General features: G+C 38.0%; 1 pseudogene; it reads left to right on the plus strand.

Moving 5' to 3' along the window:
• The window catches only part of LOC132014543 (heterogeneous nuclear ribonucleoprotein A1-like 3), a 58695-nt pseudogene extending 42846 nt beyond the window's left edge, over nucleotides 1–15849 (plus strand).
• The last annotated feature ends 452 nt before the right edge of the window (nucleotides 15850–16301 follow it).

Here is a 16301-nt window from a genome sequence, read left to right on the forward strand (position 1 = left end):
GAAGAATCAATGAAACAAGATGGGATTGGGAGAGAGACAAACCATAAATGAGTCAAACCATAAGTGAGTCTTAATCTCAAAAAACAAACTGAGGGTTGCTGGGGGGAGGGGGTTTGGGAGAAGGGGGTGGGATTATGGCCATTGGGGAGGGTATGTGCTTTGGTTAGTGCTGTGAAGTGTGTAAACCTGGCGATTCACAGACCTGTACCCCTGGGATAAAAATATATGTTTATAAAAAATAAAAAATTTAAAAAAAAAGATTCAGTTTCTGGATATGGATCAGAGATTGGAAAATGAAGCCAGGGCCTTACTATCTAGGTGGTTTCCAGGTGGTCTGTCTGGAAGGGAATGGGAAAGAAGAAGAGAGCAAGGCTGGGAGAGTGTAATGTAGGGAATATCCATCTTAGGTAGAGTAGACAGGTGGGGAATCATCAAGGTTGCAAGTCACATAGGCCAAGGTGACCTAATTTGCCAATGTTCAGTGTCATCTATGTGGTTTATTAAAACTAGAATCTCCCTGGCCCCAGCCTAAACATATTTTACCAGAAACCTCCAAAGATGGGCTCAGGAATTGACACAGCAACAGGTTTCATTTTTGATTCTTTGGAGCAGGCAACCTTCACCAAAAAATATCTAGCACTGGGCTAGGCAGGTCTCTGAAAACCAGTGGAGAATAGAGTGAACAGAGAGGAGGGAAAGAAGAGGAACTGTGGCTTTAGAAATAGGTTTGAAAAAAAAAACTTTTAACTTAAAACTTTAACTTAAAACATTTAAAGCAAAAGAGAAGGACTTAAAAAGGAAGTAGAAATGGAAATGCTAGGTATAGGGTAGGTGATATTGGAGAGTAATGTGCTGAGCAAAGCTAGGATCTCCATGAGTAGGACCAAGCTGACTTGTTCACATTGGTCCCCAGCTCTCTTGCAAATATGTAACATGCTGTCGGCTCTTCATAAATAACTAATGCAAGGATGATACAGTCATGGGGACCAGTTAATAGTTAGAAGGGTTAACAGTACCCAGGAAAATGAATTTTTCACTTTCATGCTACAGGAAAGGATGAAAAGATGCACACACATAGTTTAAGGGACAGGAACAAAACAAAGTTGGTCATTAATGGGCAAATTCTTTCCAGTTAGCTAAAAGGTCGTGCATTGAGAAAGACATGGGGAAAACACAATAGTACAACTGTAGAGAAATGTATACACTTGTATCCCTTTTAAAAGCTGCTCTCTCTTCTGAACTGTTTATATATATATTTTTTGATGGTCTAAGTGGTCACTATTTTGCAAACAAAAACATTGTCCAATCAGCAAAAGATTTTAAAATCACAAATCAAAGATCAAGATATTCTAATCTCTGCTTTCTCTTGAGAGAAGGCAGAAGTAACAGTAACTTGGCTCAAAGCAATGGCATAGCTAAGTGCCATGGAAACGGCAAATTCTGGCAGGGATTAGGGAGAAGATGTTATGGAGCTAGGTCAGATTCTCCACATCTCCTTTTCTAACTGAAAGGAAAACCTAAGGGAACTTGTCCTGGATTTTGCCACTTGTAGTGTGAACAGAAGGCAGGACAGATAAGACTGCTACCTAATGATAGGTCTGAGCTGAAATTTACTCCAAGATGTGGTGCCCACAGGGAGCAGGAGCAGTGTGGTGTTTCAGAAAGACTGAGCAAACTGAGAAGAACAGTAATGCTGAGCAAGTCCAGCTTCCAGGATGCTGAGTTAAAACAGCCAGAAGATTCCTGCTGACAGAGCTGCAGATGTTGCTGGGGCAGATGTGGAACCTCAGTGCTCATCTGAAAGCAGCCAGCAGTTCTAGATCCTAGAGTACCACTCAAGCCTAACTACTTCACATGAGTGCTTTGGCCTGGGAGAAGACAGAGGGAAAAAAATCCTAACGTCTAGGGTGGAAGTACGTCGGCAACGTAGCCTCAAGGGTAGATAGGCTGCAATTTGAGATTACATACTTGTTACCAGTTCACGTGGGTTATCCATAGTTAATGTATTTTTTTGTGAATGTGTGTGGCTATATTTTAGCATCAGATAATTTTATTTATTCATGAAAAGAGAAGCCAATCACAGTTGATTCAGCTTCTGAGGAAACAAGAAGGGTTCCTGAAAACTGAAACAACTCAAAAAAAAAAAAAAAAAAAAACAACCCAGTAAGGTAGAATCTAAATATGTCACTCAGAAGCACTCAGATCATCTCAGATAATACTACATTCTAGGTATATAGTAATTAAGGGTATTATGGGGGAGTAGATACCCATAACACTACCAAACAATAGTGAGCTGTCTTGCAAGAGTCTAATAAAAAGAAGCATGTTGAATAAAAAAAGTAGATAGATCAGTACAAACTTCCCCACCACTACTCTTTGAAACTCAAAGAATATGCCAGTTTGGTTGGGGATCTTTTTTTCTTTTTTTTTAAGATTTTATTTATTTATTTGACAAAGAGAGACAATGAGAGGGGGAACACAAGCAGAGGGAGTAGGAGAAGGAGAAGCAGACTCCCTGCTGAGCAAGGAGCCCAGTATGGGGCTCAATCCCAGGACCCTGGTATCATGACCTGAGCCAAAGGCAGACACTTAATTACTGAGCCACCCAGGTGCCCCTGCAATCTTTTATTTTTCATCCCAAAAGATACTTTATTCTTATTAATTATCCCCCAAATCTGCAAACCACTGGATATAATCTTCCACTTCATCCCAGAATTTCCCACTTCATATGAGAGAACAGAAAATTCCTTTAGTCTACAATAAAAAATAGCCAAGCATTCTTGTTAGTGTAACATAGATTTAACCACACTATATATGTTAAAGCAGACATCATTCACCACTCAACCTAAATGATGATGATGGCGATGATGATGAAGAATTTTAAAGGATATAATAACAGAAATGTACTATTTTACAGAGTGTATTGCTGAAAAGTTTCATGTAAGTTAAATTCTTATTAATCAGATTGTGTGTAAATTGCATGAGAATTCTATGATAAATTCTTTTCTAAGTGGAAAATGTTTTTGAAGAAGAATTCCCTCATCTCTTTTTTTATTTTTAAAGATTTTATTTATTTGACAGAGAGCGATCACAAGTCGGCAGAGAGGCAAGCAGAGAAAGAGAGAGAGAGGGAGGAGGAAGCCAGCTCCCTGACTAGCAGAGAGCCGGATGCGGGACTCGATCCCAGGACCCTGAGATCATGACCTGAGCTGAAAGCAGAGGCTTAACCCACTGAACCACCCAGGCAGCTCCCCTCATCTGTCTTTTATAAACTTGGAAATTGTATGGATATTGTATTTAAAAACAGGGGAACACACATTTTTGCTTATGTCATTTTATTTCCTGAAGCCTTATCTAGCACTAGCCCCCCCCCCCATCTCTTCCAGAAGAGGGCAGTTTTCCTCAGCAGCCAGGAGGTGCTGAAATAAGGGGGTAAGTGTGAGACACTGTCAGATGGGAGGGAGGGACTTCAGGCATCAGGGGTAAGAACAAGTACAAACTACAATGAGGAAAAAGGCAAAAGGTTGGGATGGAAGGAGCCCTGAGATGTTTGGGAATTAAAGCACAGATGTATCAAGCAAACAATTCCACATATGTACTATGACCTACATAGCTACATGAAAGAGAGTGTGTGTCTCTGTGTGTCTGTATGCGCATGCATAGGTAGTGGCCATTGTGAAAAAGATGGCGCGTATTTAAGTCATATACCAACTTTAGGAGCAGAGTGGTTTATAGCACACTGGGCTGAAACAGAGACTGAATATTCTGACATATTCCTGGAGGCCAAAAGTGATCATATATCAGGTTTTACAGGTATCTCATATCAAACACTAAATCAGTGCCACACATCAGAACCTGGTATGCTAAAGCAAGAAAGCCAGAGGTCTAGCACACCCAAAATGTTTGATAGAAATACTATGATTATTTTCAGTCTATAGTTAGGATGACTTTATCACCAACAAAAATTACATCTATATAAAATTCTTGGAACACGGGGGAAATAAAAGTAACTTTCTATCTGGCTAGAGCATGTTCAAAACGAAAAATGAGGGCTGGAAAATCACAAAGCATCTCTGAACAACCATAGGAAAAGGGCTTCAGTGAGAAATGTCCTGTACACTTGTGGGAAGCAGACACAGGAGGAACAGCGTGGGAACAAGGTCCAGAGTTCCTGCAGACTTCCCCCCCAAGGCAATGAAAGAATGTTAGAACAGCCTCATTCTCTCCCAAAAAAGCTGAAGCTGTGCACTTGTATGACTCCACATCTACCCAGGACCAAACCATCCATCAGAGCAAGGGGGAGTTTCTTCTTCCTACTTGGAGAAAATTCATGAGAAGCATATTTGGAATAGAAGTCTATCCTGACCAACTCCACTCAAGTTGTCCACACTCCATTCCCTAGCATATCCCCCCTTTTTAATGATCTGTGTGACTAATTGAAAATATGGGTTTGTTTTGTAGGTTTATTACTATGTCCCTTTAGATGATATTTGTTTTTAAATGTCTTCACTGTCTACACATTCAGCATCTTCTCATAGTCCTTACTTCAGATGCTATATCTGGGGAGATCTCCACTTAAAGTGAAGTGGTGAGGCCTTAGGACTTATTCACCCCTGAGTTTACTTGGAAAATTCAGTAAAAGCCTGGCATTTACTTGGTGCTCAACAAATATCTGACAGATGAATGAATTCTATCACTGTTTGGCTGGGTTTCTCATAGTAGGATTCTATTTTTCTATGCCTTCTTTCAAAAGTTCAAAAGACGTTGTTTTGTTATTTTTTTCAAATAAAAGAAAAAGATCAAATAGAGCAAGAATAAAAGCAGTCTATTCTAGCAGAGTCAGAGGATGACATAACAGGAAATGATCAATACTCATTTATTTTAGTAGGACCTTTTACACTGTTTTCTTCATGTTTGAACAAAAGACTCAACAGTTGACAGACAAGTTCGGGGTCAGAAGAGATGTTTGAAGTGATATGATAGAGCAAAAGGTTTGAAATTTTCTTGCATCTTGTAGAAAATGGCTAAATTTTGAAACTTTATCCCACAGGTAAAATATCCAAACTTCTTAAGTCATTCCATGCTTTCTAAAGCAGAAAGGGGAGCTCTAGGCACAACAAGGAAACACAACTCAGTCACTGTGCAGAGCTCACTGGCCAACAAGGTTCAACTTTTGTGGATCTTTTCCACAAGATGTTGCATATCCATTGACATCTGTCCTCCCAAATCTACATGTTAGGATGAGAAGCTCCTAAACGTATACTGGACACAAGCTAGCATGATATTTGTCTTACAAAAGAGTTATTTGGTTATTTTATTATGGCCACATCATTGCTAAAATGGAGAAATGAAACTCATAGTTTACCAATTTGTGTTTCAATCTTGCCCCCAAATTAAAATCGAACCAGTTTTTTTATTGAAGCATAGTCGACACACAATATTATATTAGTTTCAGGTATACGACATAGTGACTGGTAATTAAATACATTACAAAAACAATTGAATCCTTTTAAAAATTGTACATACTATGGCTCCTTTCCAGAGATTCTGTCTAGGTTCTGGGGTGGGGCTCAGCAGCTGTGGTATCAGGGCTGGGAAGCACTGCTCTCTGCCATCTAGGACACACAGAAATTCTTCTGTCTCTGCTTGAATATCACTAATAACAGCAAACTTACATGTTTCATCTACCCTATTTTTCAGACAACTCATCCTTAGGGAACTGTCTTCTGCTTAACCACAATCTTCCTGCCTATGTGCACATTGGTTGGTCCAGACCCACCTTTTGTTGTACACTTGTATTCTCCTCCACATGAGGAAAAGATTCATGCTTTGCTGATTCTGCAAAGTCTCTATCCTTCCCTGGTATTTTTGCAGTGATGAGGTTCATCAGGCCATTGTCTGCTTTGGTTCTTCTGTCCAGTTCCTTGGAGCTCTCAGGCTTCAACCCACTTTGCTTTCTAGCCTCATGGCCTACATTCTTCTTCCTTCTTCCTAAATTCTCTTCCTTCTCCAGGCCACTCAAGGATCACTGTCCTTTGTTCTGAAATGGCTTCTTCTGCTTTGCAAATTCCTACTCATCCTTAAAGCCCAGGAAGAACAGCTTCTCCCTCCCCCTCCTTCTTGTTCTGGTGCTGGCCTCTTTGAAGTCAGCTCTCAGAAGCAGTTACCAAACTTATACTCATTCCTATGTATCTGTCACTGCCTCCCCTTTAGAATTTGACATCCTCATTGTAAAATAGGTATCTTACTCACCATTCGATCTTGAACTCATAGCCCAGTGCCCAGCTTAAATTAGAAGCTTAAGAAATCCTTATAGAGGGGTGCCTGGGTGGCTCAGTCGGCTAAGCATCTGACTCTTGATTTTAGCTGAGGTCATGGTCTCAAGGTCATGATGTCAGGGTCGTGAGATCAAACCCTGAATCAGTCTCTGTGCTCAGCATGGAGTAGACTTGAGATTCTCTCTCTCTCTCTCCTTCTGTCCCTTCTCCCACTTGTGCTCCCTCTCTCTCTAAAATAAATAAATTAATTTAAAAAAAAAAAGAAGAAGAGAAATGCCTGTAAAGTGAATGAACAAATGCTGTATATTTTCCAAAATAATCACATAACTTCCCAAGCTTCCATTTTGTAGCCTAAATGGTATTTTTTCTTCAACTCTCCCTGATGTGTCAGTTTTCAGGCCTTTAACCAATCTTGGTTGCTCTTCTTTTAAAAATAAAATTAAAACTAAAAGCTAAAAACTAAAAAAAAAAAAAAAAAAAAAAAAAAAAAAACCTTACCTGAAATCCTTCTTAAAGTATAACATTCCGAACTGAACACAATACACAAGACATGATTTCATGATGCAGGACACAGCAGAAATTGTCCTTCTATTGCTGTCTAGAATTAGCCTACAAAGGAAACTTTATGTTCATTTGTCTTGTTTCTGGCAATCTAATCACCATCATATTGAACCTGCAGTTACCTAAGCCCCCAGAGTAAATCTCACATGTGCAGATGTCTAGTTAAGCTCTGTGATAAATTTAGTTTCTTTCAATGGTCAAAAGAATTTTTTATAAAAAAAAGAATTTTTTATTATGGTAAAATATAGATAACATAAATTTTATCATCTTAGCTATTTTTAAATGTTTTCTTTTGTGGTATTAAGCACATTCATATTGTACTACCATCACCATCATCTTTCTCCAGAATCTGTTCATCTTTCCCAACTGAAACTCTGCACCCTTTAACAACTCATTACATCCTCCCACCAGCCCCTTACAACCACCATTCTACCTTCTGTGTATGGATTTGACTACTCTAACTACCTCATATAAGTGGAATCACTTAATATTTATCCTTTTGTGATGAGCTTATTTCTGTTAACATAATGTCCTCATGGTTGATCCATGCTGTAACATGTTTTAGAATTTCCTTTCTGTTTAAGACAGAATAATAGTTCATTGTATATATATGCCATATTTTGTTTACCCATTCATCCATTGATGGACAATTGGGCTGTTTCCCATAAATTTTATTAAATCAGGTCATTTATTCCACCCCTGAGACACACATCTAGATCCTGACTCTGTAATCCCAAACATGTCAGTATGCCTGCGACTTGTATCCACCAAGGAGGTGTCCTCAACCCCTTTATCAAGTCACCGTCCTACTCTTAGAGGACTTTGCAAGCCCTCAGCATACTACTTCCTTCCCAGCCTTGAATGTTGCCCATAGCTTTGGTTACAGCAAAGCCCTTCTCACAATAAAGGACCCTATTCAAAGATTAGCTTCTGTCTGAAACTATCTCTCTTCCCAAGACCATGCTGAGGTTCCAGAAGTCCTTTCTGCTCCGCAACAGCCTCAGTTGTGATAGATTACCAGTATTTTAATTATGTGTGCTTCCTCCTTTCTACCACAGCTCACACTAAATATATCTTCAAACCCCCAAGGCTTAGTTCAGTTGATGGTACATACTTGGTACTCAGTAAATGTTTTTTTAATGAAGGAATAAAAACATGAATCCTCACTGCTTTCCAAAATTGAAAAAGTAAATTGAAAACCATATATTCTGTGAGTAATTTTCATCCTCTGTCCTGTAAAATGGCATAGTGTTGTTTTTATTTTTTCCTGCATTACAGTATAAACCTGTCAGTTAACATGATATAGAATCCCAAGTAAGGATTAGATTATTTAACAAAAGAAAGATTTGAAAGAGGCATAAAAGGAGAAATAACAATGACAGACTGGCATAGCAACATTGTCTTCTTGTGCCACTGCCTGCTTTCTTCTGTCATTTTACCAGGTACCTGGGTACAAGGCATCAAATCAAAGACCTGCAATGATTATAGCTTTATGCATAGCTAGTCCCCCCTGAAGTGTGTAACTTACTTTGTTGACTTCCAACTCCCCATAGCTTCAGATACAAATAAGAGGGAGTTGACATAACACAGAGGCGCAGCCCATTAAGAAATGGCTCTGTCAAGTAGCAAGTGAAGGGCTGCACTTTCAACTGCATAAAAATGTTACAATTCATTTCGTGGGAAGGGCATGGTAGCAATGTATAATGAAGATTAAATAAACCTTCCAGCCCTTCCGTTACTGTAGATATTTCTTCAAAGTTTCAATTGCTGTTCGAAAATATTTCTGTTGTGGACCCAATTTGCCATAACTTGCAAGAATCCAATCCAACATTAGAAGTGTTTAAATTACAAAAGAGAGGCACTGACATAAGTGCACGGAGAAAGTGTATACAACGCTGATTCGCTGTATCTAGTTTTCAGTCAATAATTTTCACATTCCTACGTGACCAAAATTACCCAGATATTGAAAAAAATTATCTTTATCCATTAACCTTAAACTTCAATATATCCTTAAATATATGCAAATATATATGCTACTATTAAAGGAAAGACTACAACTTTGATGTGGTTATGTAGCTTACGTGGAAGTATCTTTGGTTGCCACTAGCTGTGGGAGAAGAGGGTGTAAGAGGCTCTAACCTGTGAAACCTCACCCAGTACAGCAAGTTACTTTTAGGTGCTTCACACATTGACTATCTACAAAAGAGAGTCTATGACTTCAAAAAACTTGAAAATCACTCTACTAAAAAACAATAATAATTTAAGGCAACAGAATCTTATGAAAAGGACCCAGGGCTCAGATTTAGAGGATCAGAGTTCCAGCACTAATCAGATCAATGCTAATTAGACAAACCACAGAAACTGTCTGGATCTGGCTTTCCTCATCTGAAAACTGACGCAACAAATAAGAAGAATCTATAGTTTCAGCTCAAAGATTCTTAAATGCAAATGAAAATTGTTGAAGAATAGTAATGATCACTTGTGGGTAGGTAAACACAATGTCTGTTTCAGATGTTTTGAAAGAAATTTTATTTTTTAATGCAATGACATTCTGTATAATAAATGTAATGTGGGAGTCATCTATCTTTAGAGGCTGTTTCTCATAATTGGTGCTTAATCTCAATGCTTCCTTAAAATTCTGTCCCTGTTGTTTTTGGTTGCCTGATTGAAAACTGCAACTGTCTGAACCAGACCTCCTATTCAATTTGCTCAACTTATTAATTATTTAAATTATGTGGTTCAATTAAACAGAAATGGAGACCCCTAGCACCCCAAGGTGATTAAGAGAATATGAGATCTAATCCATAATTCAAACATTATAAAGATATGATTGAGCCCAGGAGCTCAGAGCCATTCCATATATCACAGCAAATATTTCTCTATGTTGTTAATAAAATCTTGAATATACTGCTAAGTAATAATACATTTGACTTCCTTGGATATATTACCTAAGATAAACAAGCATTAAAACACACACACACGTCTTGAGATGAGTCATTAAACAGAACAATGCTTTCCAATTTTCTAGCAGCAGAATCTTTTTTTCTCTCTGAATAAAACCATAGGTACAACCACAAAACACACACACACACAGACTCACGCACACACACACACTCATACACACATATGTATCCACACATATATGCATATACACTCACCTGCAGGACTTTCAGACACCTTATCTCTTTTAATTTTCACAACAACCCTATGAAATGATGTGTGCATGTGTGTGTCTGTGTATTATTAAGAAGTTAACAAAGAAATTAATTACACTGTCCAAGGTCACATCTAGTAGGAATCAGAGATCCAGAATTAAACACAGATTTTGAGATCCCACTCATTGTTCTATCCACTTCATCGTCATCTTGACAACAGAATTTTCTAGGGTAGTGGCAACTCTTAAGTATCTACTAAATGCAATGCAAGGACATGGTAGGATATGTCCTTACCTATGGTGCCCTTGCCATCCAGTTGACAGGCAAAGCACACAAGAGGCACCATATGATAAAGGCAGCATTACTGAAATGCCCAATGAGCAGTATGACCCCACAGGGGCAGTGAGAACTCAAGGAAAGGGAAATTTTGGGTTGCAGTGAAAAAAAGATTCATGCAAGAATTAGGACCTGAACAAAATTTTGAAAGGACATGGAGGAGCACAGGAGACATTCCAGACAGGGACAAAGGGCACAAGCGAAAGCTTGAGAAGCAAGAATGAAAAAGCATCACACAGGTAGACACAGTGATAATGCACTGGCCCAAAATTGGGAGAGAGAAGGAGAATCATAGTGTTCATTTGATTTTTATACTTCAAAACATACATACATATGTTACATATATTATTTTGCATACAATCATTACACAATAAAACTTGAGCAGATTTAGCGAAGTGTATTCAGGAAACAACTAATAGAACCTTCTGGGCATCCAGGGCCTACAATCTGAGGAGAAGAGAAGGTGATCTGACAGATGAATTAAGGTCAAAATGAGAACTGACTTGAATACAACAGGAAACAATTAATAGTTAAGGACAATGAATTCCATTGGGAAGCATTAAAAGTTCCGTGTAATGAAGTTATTATAATACCTTTGCAAACATGAAAACACTTCTTTGTTCATTGATTGCAGCAAATTTTATTTAATTAATAATCCTAGATAATCTTACATATTTCCCTGGTTCTTGTCCACATAGTGGTTGCTGGCAGTGCCCACTGAGTGGTCCTTAATGTGGACACTCTACCCTGTGTTGTGACATATTTATGTGCCCTTAATCAATGCCAGGTACCTAAATCTTGTAGACACATAACTGTCTAATAAACAAAGTTCTTTATAGATTGCCTGGACAGCTCAGTCAGTTAAGCATCTGACTCTTGGTCTCCGGTCAAGTCATGACCTCAAGTTCATGATCTCAGAGTTATGGGATTGAGCCCTCCATCAGGCTCCATGCTCAGTGTGGAGTCTGCTTCAGATTCGCTCTCCCTCCCCCTCAAATAAATAAATACATAAAATCTTTTTTTTTAAAGTAATTTAAACTATTTGGTGCTCTAGAAGCCAGAGATGATCTTTGTCTACTTCACCATTATATCCCTAGAGCTAGGATTTGAATTTCTATAGTCACTCAATTGATACTTATTGAATACACAGATGAAAAAGAGAAAAAGGAAGGGAAGGAAGGAAAGACCACAAACCCTCCCTTTCCTTTTCTCAAATACATCTTTTCATCTTCATTCAACAAATATTTCTTGAAAGCCTTTTATGGGCTAGTCACTGTTCTACATGCTGGGAATGTAGCAGAGATCAAAATGGACAAAAACTGTTTGCCCTCATGGGATCTTTTTCATTGCAGCAGAATGTGATCTCCTGTAATGAGCTTTTTTTCAATTAAACAATGTGTATGTGTGTGCATGTGCACGTGCCCTTGTGCGTGTCTGTAGCAAAGGATTTTACTAGTTTTCAGTTCGAGATACTAAAATATTTTTCCGGTTAATCAGATCTTCCTCAACTTTTGCAGTTAAAAGCTGCCACAAAGATAATATTGCTCTGTTGTTGGAATGGTGTGTTTAGGAAAAGGAATAAAGAAATCCATTTTATTATAATGGTATTTTCACATTTTATAACGTTCTAGTACAGAAATGACAACATAATTCTTTATAATAATTGGAAAGGAGCTAAAAATAGTTTCAGCCTAACAAGGTCACATGAAAACTAAGCTACAGCCCTCTCAGTACACATTTCTGAGTATGGTGAGTCATGCAGACCGCTAGTTTCTCTCCAGCAGATCAACAAAGAGGGAGCTATTGGAGGTATATTCAGTAATGTGACCCAGTTTTTCAGCAATCACAGACAAACTTTTATTCTATTGATTAAAAGAAAAGGGATTCTTGGATAGAATGATTCAAAATTATACATGCTAATGTGAGCTGGACTCCCAAGGAATTGTTCACGAATATACCAAACGCTATTCAGAATTTTGGTTACAGATATATTTTACTTAACTCTAGTGCCAATATAAAAATTCCTTAATCTTACTTCCCTCTCCACTCTAAGAGATCACTCTCTTGTGAGGGAGGACCATCTCCAGGCGGGGTCAAGCCTACCAAGCAGTGTAAATACCATGAGCATCCTATAATTTTCAAACATCTCTTTATCCCATTAAGACATTCATGGAGACATACGCTTCACCATTGGAGCCCTATAGCTTAACTAAGCGTTGTTAGCAAAATTGCTTTCTTCAAAATTTTAACTGGATTTTCATCTCTGGCTTTGTTTTCCTTTTGCTAAATTGAAAAGAAAAAAAGTAACCTGGCACTATATTTGTCTTAATTCTTAAAATAATTATATTAAGAAGGACACCTGGGTGGATCACTGACTTAAGTGTCATGATCCCAGGAGCCTCAGATAGAGCCCCACATCCGCCTCTCTGCTCAGTGGAAAGCCTGCTTCTCCTCTGCCCACTGCTCCCTCTGCTTATGCTCTATCTCTCTCTCTCTGGCAAATAAATAAATAAAATCTTTAAAAATAATAATAATTTTATTAATAATCTAATAGAAGATTTTCAGCTCAAACAAAAGCACCCAGATAGGACTCCTATATGGCTGTATGATATCTTGTACTTCGAATTCCCACTGCCCTGTGTGAGATAATTCTTCCTAGAGGTGCCAAGAATGAATGTTTAAAAGCTCATTAACTGCTAGTCAAAATAAATCCTTGAAAAATGTATTTTAATCACATGGAAAGTCCAAATGGCTTTTGAACCAAAAACATCTTGGACTCCCCCATCATCTTATTAATCACACATTAAAGTTTGTAAATTGCCCGACCCCAGTCCAGGAGACTATAAATTCTATGATGGCAGGCAATGTGCCTATGTTGTCTCCAGGCCCCAAACCTCTCCAATGCTGGCCATATAGTAGCTGCCAAGTAAATTTATGTCTCAAGATGAACATATTCTTAATTTATATTGAAGCATAATTCTGAGTAAAGGGTATATGAAGACACAAATATAAATACATATACTACTTTATATATATATTATATATATATAATTGCATATTTACACATGTATTATGGAAGACAGAATGGTTGTTATTATTCTGCTAAGAAAAGCAAATGACAATCTCACACATTTTGAAACCTTTCACTGTTTGACAAGGTTGTGGAAGATTCTCAGACATCCAAAAAGAACAGATTGTTTCATTAAAGGTAGAATGATTAACAAAGAGAAATTCGGACATACCAGAGCAGGGAAGGAACATAGAGCAAGCTAAAGCCAGTGTTTTCCAGAATTCAGTTGGCACAAGAACTTTCTGCATCATGGGATGAAGACGACGACACAGGTGGTTTTGTCTTTCCTACCATCTTTCATCAGGGAACAACAGGTTTTTCTCTCGCAAACCTCTTTATTTTGCCAATTAAGCATGCTAGTGTTATTGCTGATGCAGGAAGAGGGCTAAGTCCCTAACTTAAGATAGCCAGATTTGGCAAATAGCAGTAGGAGATGTCTGGATAAATTTGAATTTTATACCCCAATAGCAGACAAATTTGAGATTTAGACAAACAAGGAATAATTTTAAAATATATGTCCGCGCTGTTCCATTTAGGAATCTAGCAATCCTACCCCACATCTACCATACTTCCCAAGAAGGAAATTTCCAATTCTGGGCTTCCTAAAGTTCCATTTCTTTCTTTTTATGCTATACCTGTCATATTTTGACTCTCTAAGGGCTGAATGATTAATTACATTGGAGATTTCTTAAAATTTTTCTCTAGATATTGTATTTGTATGTCATGATAACTTCTCAGTTTTTCCAGAGAAAAAGAGGAGTCCATTCACCAACCAGTACCCTCTTCCTGTGAGCTCTCTATAGCAGCATCAACTTCCCAAATATTGACATAAAGGGAAACCCTGTTGACAAATTTGGGGGACTTGATCAAACAGACCTCCTTCCCCTAAAAGAAGTCTGCATAGCTTTGTTGCTTTTTGACGTAGAGTATAGAAAGAAGAAAAGTGGCTGGTCTTCAGGAAATGTGGACTTCATCTCTGGATCTTGCAGTGACTTTCCGTGCAAACATTCTGGATGTCTTGCAGTTACTTTCCATGTAGACATCAGGTAAGTCATTTCAAGATTTTTATGGCCACCCAGCATTTCATCATTTGGGGGCTGATCCTGCCAGCATCTCCTACCTGAAAAGAGTGCTACAACAAGACAAAGATGAAAATTCTTTGAAAAAAGTGAAATTTTGTGGGACAACCTAACATCACTTGTTTTAGAAAATGCCTACTTCTCGGAAGGTCTCAGAATGGGATAAACTGTGTTTCAATATGAACTCTCTTTTAAAATAAAATGATGTCTCATTTCCCTGGCTTTTTTCAACAGCGTTCCATAGTAATTTAAGATTTTAGAAAAATTTGTATAAATCTTGCATCTGTAAGCATCCTGCAACAAGAATTGCATTTTCTTGATGATTCGAGGGCAGCATTAAAAACATTGGCTAGTGTGCTATGCTAGGTGAAGCAAGTAAACAAGAAACAGACACTTGAGTCGATTTTGTGCATGGCAACATGGAGGATCATTTATTCTTGTGCTAAACGGCCCCGGCTGCTGGGATTTACTGTGCTGTCTCTCAGCTGCTGTCATTTCTCATGGCTGTCACCAGCCATCATTTCTCCATACTGTTTCCCATCTCCTCCCTTACTTTGCATGCATTTGTATTGGAAGAGGCACACATCCTATAACAAAGCACGTGGAATTTTCCCCTTAGAGGCCCCTAGCAGCAAAAGCTGCCTATAGTCCAAGTGTTTAAGATTGGCAGTTTCTGGAGGACTCTGTTATATATCTTAGTGTCACCCCTAGGTCCTGTGTACACAAAATATATTTAACAATCATTGATCTTCATCTCAAATGTTGAATGGTTAATATACCTCCTGATACATGAACAACTCCCATATTGTTTTTTGAAATCATCCTTTATCAAAAAGTAATGAAATTTTATGCCTGACAGCTGCTAAAGCAGTCAGCTGAATTACCATATTCCTTCATGTTGAGCACGCCTGAATAAACATTTTACTCTTTTTTAAATTGAGATAAGTCTTACAATTAATGGTGTGTTTAACCTGATAATGTTCCTTTGATTCTAGCAAAGCTGCTATTAAGAATTATACATCTTCAACTAACAAAGTTGTAGATGAAAGAAACAGGAACCTTTTTAGGATTTTTCCACACAAATTGAAAGAGGTGAGTAAAGACCATGAAAGAAGAAGTAATATTACAGATATTACTAGTACAGCTTTAAGCATCATTGCATCTTATTCCTATATCATTATTTCCCCCCACACCCGAAAGGCATGTATAATTTTGAAATATAGGCTTCCATTCCATTTTTCTATTTTGGTATGTAGCCTCTCATTACATATATAATATAAATTATCTACTCTTATTTTATGTGTTTTATATTGCAGAATGATATAACATTGTCGGGCAATTTGTATGTCTCATTCCACATTGTGTTTTGAGAACGAATCAGTACATATACAGTTCTATAGGAATATATGCAGGAACAGTTGTCCACTTATAACTGACGTATGACCTTCCTGTAACTTACGATGGTTTATAAACTCATTCCTCTATTGATTGATATTTAGTTTGCTTTACATTTTTAGCACTACCATTAAACTTCAGAGAACACGCTTGCTCATATCTCTTGTGCTCAGTCAGAATGTCTCACAGTGGGTGTCTGGACCCTGCTCAGGTGACGCATGAGAGATGAAGTACATCCCTTTCCTGCTTTGCCTGAAGTGATGTGACATTGATAGCCTGAATATGACCATCGTGAAAGCATTTATACCATGAAAAATGGCAGACCTACAAACCAAACCCTCCACAGAAATCCAGTGAAACATTTACCAGCAAACCACTGACATTTTCCAGCCCAGCACTAGATGTGCACTCTCTGGAACAGAACTGC

Source organism: Mustela nigripes, chromosome 3 (assembly GCF_022355385.1).
Source record: "Mustela nigripes isolate SB6536 chromosome 3, MUSNIG.SB6536, whole genome shotgun sequence".
Classification (NCBI taxonomy): Eukaryota; Metazoa; Chordata; class Mammalia; order Carnivora; family Mustelidae; genus Mustela; species Mustela nigripes.